Here is a 5551-nt window from a genome sequence, read left to right as displayed (position 1 = left end):
ATCAGCAAAAAACAAAACATCATAACTGAGAATTTCATTGACCAACAAGATCTTGTGGGAAAAAAAGTTAAGTCCAAAAGATGTACCAAGAAAAGGAAGGCCAAAAAAATATCAAGTATCCAGAAGGTCAGAGAATCCATAAACCAATTAGAGTTCACCCTGAACTATGGGTCACAAAGTATGGCATTACTTCCAACCTTTGATCATAGCCTGCTGATTCAGATGAGCGTGGGTCAACTAACATCCATCCACTCACTCATTTTCTGAATGAAGTTTTGCTGTTATTTACCAGGGGTTATGGAATAGGCACTTAAGGACCCATGAGTAAAGCTGGAGATAACTAAATGGTTTTAAGAACTTCAATAGGAAAAATAGGCAAATAATCAATAACAGTAAAATGTGGCAAGTGCTATGCTGGGGCTTTAATGCCTCTGTAGAAGATTACAGCTGAGCTGAGAACTTAAAGGAGGAATTGGCTAGTCTGAGAAAAGTGAAGAACTATTTCAGAAAGACAGCGTCAGATGATGGCAGGAAGATGACTGAGAACAGTTTAAGGTGAAGACTTTGTCTTATTTGATGCAGTTAAACAATTCCTGACATCATATCACACCCTCACTGAACACAAGCATGGATGTAGCAGGTAGAAGGAACCCTTTCTCTCTCTCTCTCTCTCTCTCTCTCTCTCTCTCTCTCTCTCTCTCTCTCTCTCTCTCTCTCTCTCTCACACACACACACACACACACACACACACCAAGTCTTTATGAATATTGGAAATCAGACAATTCATTTGAAACATAAACACTGAAAGCAACCAGATGAAAAGTCTTGCCAAGGTTCATGACTACTTTACAAGTTGGAAGTCAAGAAAATTCCAAATGTGTTTTTGAACAGGTGCATAGGTTCTTTTATGCAGAAGAGGATTGTGGGTAAAATTCAAGCTCATGGATAGGAAGATGCTTTCATAGATGATTCTATGCCATCATTCTTCTTCTTCCTTCGATGTTTCTAAGCCAAAGGAATTTGTAGATGCATCACTAGTGGAGGAATACATATAAATATACAAACTGCCAGCCATGGTGCATTCTGGGTGTCTACACAAAGCACAAGAATCAGGAAATGAGCGTTATTCCAACATACTTTCTCAAAATGTGAACTTCAGATGATGGTAGAAGTTTATGAAACTTCACATCTTACCCTCAAATTCCCATAGGAACTCTTAGCTGTCTTTGATTAAATGAATCAGCAACCTCAAACTCCTGCCTGCCTCAGGCTCTTTTGTTATATCTGAAGGCATTTGTTGTAGACACAAAATGTACTGTATGATGTCAGGAATTATTTTCCCAAACTGGTTCAAAGTATGTTTACACAATTATGCTGAGTTCTATCCTTTGCTGGTATCACTGCTGCACTACAATAAAGATTTTTCTCTGAAAGAGATTTTATGCCACCTACATTCTCGTGATATTTATTTCCAGGTTGAACACTAATATATTGGTTTAAGATTTTTTTTTTCAAAAAAAGTATCTTACCCAGAGATATCTCTTGAAGAAATAATAGGTGAACATGGAGATTAGGGAGAGACCCTGCCTCAAAAAAACAAGGTGGACAACTATAGAGGAGTAACACCTGAGGTTAATCTGTTGACCCCAATGCTACAGAAACACATGCACTCACATACACATGTACCTCCAACACACGTGTACACATGTTTGTATGCACATAAAATGTGAATGAAATAAAATGGCATAAATTTGTTTGGGACCATTTTATAAATTATTATAAAAATTTACATATTGATTTTACTAGGAAATCCAATTATGTGACTCAAACAGCAATTTTTAAGTCAAACATTCTAACACAATCCAATCCAGGGATGTACTAATTTGATAAATATTGATAAATGACAGTTGGAAATAAATACTAAGTGTCTTTGTTTTTGTAATTAAAACATTATGCTTTCATAAGGGCAGAAAACTTTATAAACAGAAAAAAGCATAAATTCATAACACACAACAGTTTTGAATCTGAGCCAAGGTACTTTATGCAGCATACATTGGTGTCCCATGGTGTAACAGCATATGCACTTCCAAGTATCCATGTTGTGTTCAGAACTAAGGCTACAGTGAGGTCATAATATGTAACAAGAAAAATGCTGCCAGGAACACTTTAAACTCATCATTCAGCTGACTTTAAATTAGTTTTTGGTTATTGTATATTTGGAAAACTTTTACTGTTGCCAGATTTGGTGGTGAAAGTGGTAAGTTAGAATCAAGAACTAAACCACAACCTACTCTAGGGTGTAGCTTCAATGGTGTCCTTCTCTAGAGTATGGCATGCTTACTCATGGGATGTTTAAATGCAATGCCCTTTGTCTTAATTAAAACTATGTATGAAACATTCTACACTATCTATGTCCACCGTTTGCTTTTAAAACATTAGTTGACAATGGTAAAGTTTTCTTTACCTCTATTTTCTGTGGTTTCCTCCTCAAACAAGAAGTTAGCATAAAGGAACTCATGAATAAGTGTAATATTCAGTAATTAAAGGGTTGGTTTTGAAGATGAATCAATACAGATATACTTGCTTAGTTTCACCTTATATTTTAGTTGGGCTATTTTTTTCCCTTGAAAAGGAGCCTGAATATAGAGCTATCATACCCTGCAACAGTGGTGGGGAAATGTATCCGGTTCTTCATAGATCAGTGCCTTGTCCAGTTGTAATCAATGAGACTTCATTTAGAAGCAGGTGGGAGCAGGTAAAAAGACCCAATCCAGACATTATAGAGAAAGTCTAAATTGGAGGTGTCTGTCAGGACCCTTCCCTCCCAAGAACCCTGCAGAAGAGTCAGAGGGGATGAAAGACACCAGGAGAACATGGTCCACCAAATCAACTAAACAGGATCACATGGACTCACAGACTGAAGCAGCATGTGGGGACCTCCAGAGGTCTATATCGGTCCTCTGTATATATTTTTATGACTGTTAGTTTGGTGTTTTGGTTTAACTCCTAAGAGCAAGATTGGATGTGTCTGACTCTATTACCTGCTCTTGGGACTCTTTTTCTCCTATTGGGTTGCCTTGTCCAGCCTTGATATGAGGGCTTTTACCTTGTCTTATTGTGTCTTGTTTTGTCCTGTTTGGCTGGTGTCTCTTGGAGACATGCTCTTATCTGAAGAGGAAATGGAGGTGAAATGGATCTGGGAGAGAGGGGAGGTTTGGAGGGGAGCTAGGAGGAACAGAGGGAAGGGAAACTGTGGTTGAGTTATATTGTATGAGAGAAAAATTCTATTTTCAATAAAAAAAAAGTTTAAGAAATGTACCAGGTTCTCCTTGCCACTTTGGAATCTAGTTGTGTTTATTCTCTTTATTGTTAGGAGTTCAAGGTTATCAAGTGAAAGGTAAATTTAAGGACAGTTAACCACAGGGCTTTGTGACACAGAAAGGTCACATTCTAAAAATGTTCAAAGAGGCTTACAAAAAGTGACGCATGCCAAAACTACTAATAGTAAATTGAAGAGAGAGGAAACCAGAGAGCATGGCTACTTTGAAGGAGTTAATTCAGTCCTGTTCATTTCAAGTGTATTTTAGCCACCAGTTACAGTGTTTGATGACAGTGAGTCCTATTCTTTTCATAGAAAAATGAAAATATGAAAAATATGTCCCCTATTTATTAGGAGACTGGTAGGCATTATCCAGATCTATTGACTATAGGCAAACTGAGCGCTTCATGTGTCACCATCCGAAACAGTCATGAGATATCTATTTTTGATTAAGTTTTAAATTAACATGAAATAATTGATTAGGTCTCATACTCCAAACTATTTTTGAGACATTTATTTTTCTGTTAATGTTTTCAATGTTTTTAAAATGATCTGGAGTGTTTGCCCCTTTTTATGGTGTGTAATGTTTACCTGTATTAATATTTTAACATATGTGAAGGATGCATGATGGTCATATCAGAGTGACTGGTACATCCATTACCACAAGCATTTATCATTGAACAGAACTATTTTTGCTTCAGGAGAATCTATGTAAATATGCTAACTTACAGATTAAAAAGAAGAAGATATTCTGCATTTTAACTTTCCGATTAAAGATCCACTTTTGAAATCTCTTTCCCCCTTAGAGTCTATACACCTGTCTTTTCTAAGTACCCTTTTTTATTAGTTAGTCCAGCTAGTGCCTCAATGTTATTCTCTTCTTTGGAATCACTACACACTAATAATGGGCTAAAGTTATAACCTATTGATTTTCCTAGCACAGACGATCTCACTAATATAATTATTTACATGCAGTGATAATATTCAGCTACTCCCATGGTAGAGATACCAGCAAATACATGATTAGAAGATTCACATACATAACCAGGTAAAGAAAAAATACTGTTTTGTCCATACAATTCATACAGACATAAAACACAGGTAAAGACAACTAGATTAGAGATGTTGCTCAGTATGTGCTAAGAAGGCTGGTGAGATGGCTCAGTGGGTAATATAGTGTTTGCCACAAAAGCCTGCCAACCTGAGTTCAATCCTTGGAACCCAAGGAAGAAAAAGAAAGACAATTTCTAAAAGATCTCCACAACCCACCTGTGGCACGTGCACATACACAAAATCACACACTAAATAAAATAATTTATTTTTTTAAAAAAGATGTGGAGCTGGAGAGATGGCTCAGCAGTTAAGAACATTGGCTGCCCTTCCAGAGGACCCAGGTTCAATTCCTATCACCCACATCGCAACTTACAACTCCATAACTCCAGTTACAGGGGATCTCATGTAATCACAGACATAGATGCTCTAATTAGTGTTCATAACAATAAATTTTATTTTTTAAAAAAGATGTGCTGACAATCTTGCCAGATAATAAGTAACTTGCTTACTTAATCAGCCTTCAAGTATTTGTTAGATTCTTGTTGTTGGTACTGTACCATACACTATGAAAATCATAGAATTTGCAATAAATCACTAGATCTTGACTTAGAGTCACAAGAAATTAAAGGAAAAACATAAAAATATTCTAAAAGTTAAAATCAACAAGGCTAAAAATAGAAATCACAAGGTTACATTGATCACTTAAAGTAGAGAATTGGAAAAAATAGCATGGATGTTTGGATTCTTTTCTCTATAGTTAAGGATAAGGGATATAAAAAATGTATATTCCTAAGCTTTCGATGTCTGTGGCATTACATTTCTGTGGGTAGCCTTTTCTAATTATACAAAATTACTGCATAATTAAACGTAAATGGAGTATCTAAAATAACTGAACTCAGAGAAGCAAAGAACAAAATGATGGTTTCCAGAGGCAGGGAGGAGGGGGAAATCAGGACTGCTAATCAAATGTGTATGATGTTTGGGTAATGCAAGAAGAATGAGTTCCAGAGATCTGTTATGCAACCCTGTAAATGCAGTTAACAACATTTCATTGGACACTTAAAAATCTATTAAAGGTGCAGTTCACATTAAGTGTTCTTCCCACAAAAAAATTTAAAAAATATATTCAATTACCACCTATGTGATAATAATGAATATATTTACATCCTAGGCAAACTT

At 36.1% G+C, this 5551-nt stretch overlaps 1 long non-coding RNA gene across 2 annotated transcripts; it reads right to left on the bottom strand.

Moving 5' to 3' along the window:
* Positions 1–2584: 2584 nt before the first annotated feature.
* On the bottom strand, positions 2585–3382 carry LOC143272503 (uncharacterized). 2 transcript variants are annotated; one of them, XR_013050139.1, is made up of 3 exons: positions 3320–3382; positions 3107–3168; positions 2585–2833 (listed from the first exon to the last, which is right to left on the bottom strand). It is a non-coding gene; the product is annotated as an uncharacterized LOC143272503 (long non-coding RNA). The 2 variants fall into 2 exon arrangements; XR_013050138.1 differs by lacking the exon at positions 3320–3382 and having other exon boundaries at positions 3107–3313.
* Positions 3383–5551: the final 2169 nt, after the last annotated feature.

The sequence above is a fragment of the Peromyscus maniculatus genome, chromosome 1 (assembly GCF_049852395.1).
Source record: "Peromyscus maniculatus bairdii isolate BWxNUB_F1_BW_parent chromosome 1, HU_Pman_BW_mat_3.1, whole genome shotgun sequence".
In the NCBI taxonomy this organism is placed as follows: domain Eukaryota; kingdom Metazoa; phylum Chordata; class Mammalia; order Rodentia; family Cricetidae; genus Peromyscus; species Peromyscus maniculatus.
The sequence above is the reverse complement of the archived record's forward strand: the minus strand, read 5'-3'. Positions and strand labels throughout refer to the sequence as shown.